We start from the raw sequence: 2864 nt of genomic DNA on the forward strand, positions 1-2864 counted from the left end.
ATAGATTAAGGTGTGGAGCTCTGCTGTACCTCGAGTATTAATGCAATTACTATTGTTCTTCTATTCAATTCAACTTATTCTTGTTCTAAGATATCACTTGCTCCTCAACTTGATGAATGTGATGATCCATGACACTCATCATCATTCTCACCTATGAACGTATGCTTGACAACCACCTCCGTTCTACCTTAGATTGAGTGGATATCTCTTGGATCCCTTAATCGGAATCTTCGTGGTATAAGCTAGAATTGATGGCGACATTCAAGTGAATCCGGAAGGTCTAAACCTTGTCTGTGGTATTCTGAGTAGGATTCAAGGATTGAATGACTGTGACGAGTTTCAAACTTGCGATTGTGGGGCGTTAGTGACAGACGCAAAAGAATCACTGGATTCTATTCCGACATGATCGAGAACCGACAGCTGAATAGCCGTGCTGTGACAGAGCGCGTTGAACATTTTCACTAAGAGGACGGGACTGTAGCCATTGACAACAGTGATGCCCAACATACATCTTTCCATGGAAAGGAGTAAGAAGGATTGGATGAAGACATTAGGAAAGCAGAGAGACGGAAGGGACAAAGCATCTCCATACGCTTATCTGAAATTCTCACCAATGAATTACATAAGTATCTCTATCTTTATTTTATGCTTTATTCATAAATCATCTATAACCATTTGAATCTGCCTGACTGAGATTTACAAGATGACCATATCTTGCTTCATACCGACAATCTCCGTGGGATCGACCCTTACTCGCGTAAGGTTTATTACTTGGACGACCCAGTGCACTTGCTGGTTAGTTGTGCGAAGTTGTGATAAAGAGTTGAGATTACAATTGAGCGTACCATGTTGATGGTGCCATTGATGATCACAATTTCGTGCACCAAGTTTTTGGCGCCGTTGCCGGGGAATTAAATGTCCTAACTACAGTTTCGCATTTGTTCCCTGCAATAACAGTGCCAAGTTTCGATCCGGCAACAACACCAAGTTTTTGGCGCCGTTGCCGGGATTGTTCGAGTTTGGACAACTGACGGTTCATCTTGTTGCTCAGATTAGGTAATTATATTTTATGTTTAAGCTTTTTACTTCTTGTTTTCAAAAAATTTCAAAAAAATTTTTTTATTTGTTCTTCAGAGTTTTTAAGAATGAATTCTAGAGTTTTATTTGTTGATGTCTGGCTGGTTGTGAAACCATGTCTAATCTTGTGCACCGAGGTTTCAACTTATCATCACAAGAGATTTTTGATTTCTATCAATTTTGCTATAGAAAGCAATGATCTGCTAAAGCTTGGCTGGCCATTGGCCATGTTGATGAGCGGATAATTTATACGCTTTTTGGCATTATTTTTAGGTAGTTTTTAGTAAGTTCAAGCCACTTTTAGGGATGTTTTCATTAGTTTTATGTTAAATTCACATTTCTGGACTTTACTACGAGTTTGTGTATTTTTCTGTGATTTCAGGTAATTTCTGGCTGAAATTTAGGGACTTGAGCAAAATTCTGATAGGAGGCTGACAAAGGACTGCTGATGCTGTTGGAATCTGACCTCCCTGCACTCGAAATGGATTTTCTGGAGCTACAGAACTCAAAATGGCGCGCTCTCAATGGCGTTGGAAATTAGATATCCAGAGCTTTCAAGCAATATATAATAGTCCATACTTTATTCGGGAATTGATGACGTAAACTGGCACTCAACGCTAGTTCCATGCTGTTGTCTGGAGTAAAACGCCAAAACACGTCACGACCCAGAGTTGAACGCCCAAAACACGTTACAACTTGGCGTTCAACTCCGAAAGAAGCCTCAGCTCGTGGATAGATCAAGCTCAGCCCAAACACACACCAAGTGGGCCCCGGAAGTGGATTTATGCATCAATTACTTACTCATGTAAACCCTAGTAGCTAGTCTAGTATAAATAGGATAATTTACTATTGTATTAGACATCTTTGGTCTCAGTTTTATTTTATTCTTCATCTGAGGAGACTATTGATCACGTTTTGGGGGGCTGACCATTCGGCCATGCCTGAACCTTTCACTTATGTATTTTCAATGGTAGAGTTTCTACACACCATAGATTAAGGTGTGGAGCTCTGCTGTACCTCAAGTTTTAATGCAATTACTACTATTTCCTATTCAATTCTCCTTATTCCTATTCTAAGATATTCGTTGCACTTCAACTTGATGAATGTGATGATCCGTGACACTCATCATCATTCTCACCTATGAATGCGCGTGATTGACAATCACTTCCGTTCTACCTTAGGCCGGGCGCGTATCTCTTAGATTCCTTAACAGAATCTTCGTGGTATAAGCTAGATTGATGGCGGCATTCATGAGAATCCGGAAAGTCTAAACCTTTTCTGTGGTATTCCGAGTAGGATTCTGGGATTGAATGACTGTGACAAGCTTCAAACTCCAGAAGGCTGGGCGTTAGTGACAGACGCAAAAGAATCAAGGGATTCTATTCCAACCTGATTGAGAACCGACATATGATTAGCCGTGCTGTGACAGAGCATTTGGACCTTTTTTCACTGAGAGGATGGGATGTAGCCATTAACAACGGTGATGCCCTACATACAGCTTGCCATAGGAAGGAATGAAAGAACTGGAAGGAAGAAGTAGGAAAGTAGAAAAAGAAAGGGCACAGTATCTCCATACGGCTATCTGAAATTCCCACCATTAATTTACATAAGTATTTCTATCCTATTTTAATTATCTTTATTTTCTGTTTATTATTTATTATTATTCGAAAATCCATAATCAATTATAATCCGCCTGACTGAGATTTACAAGATGACCATAGCTTGCTTCATACCAACAATCTCCGTGGGATCGACCCTTACTCACGTAAGGTATTACTTGGACGACC

Source organism: Arachis duranensis, chromosome 7, assembly GCF_000817695.3.
Source record: "Arachis duranensis cultivar V14167 chromosome 7, aradu.V14167.gnm2.J7QH, whole genome shotgun sequence".
In the NCBI taxonomy this organism is placed as follows: domain Eukaryota; kingdom Viridiplantae; phylum Streptophyta; class Magnoliopsida; order Fabales; family Fabaceae; genus Arachis; species Arachis duranensis.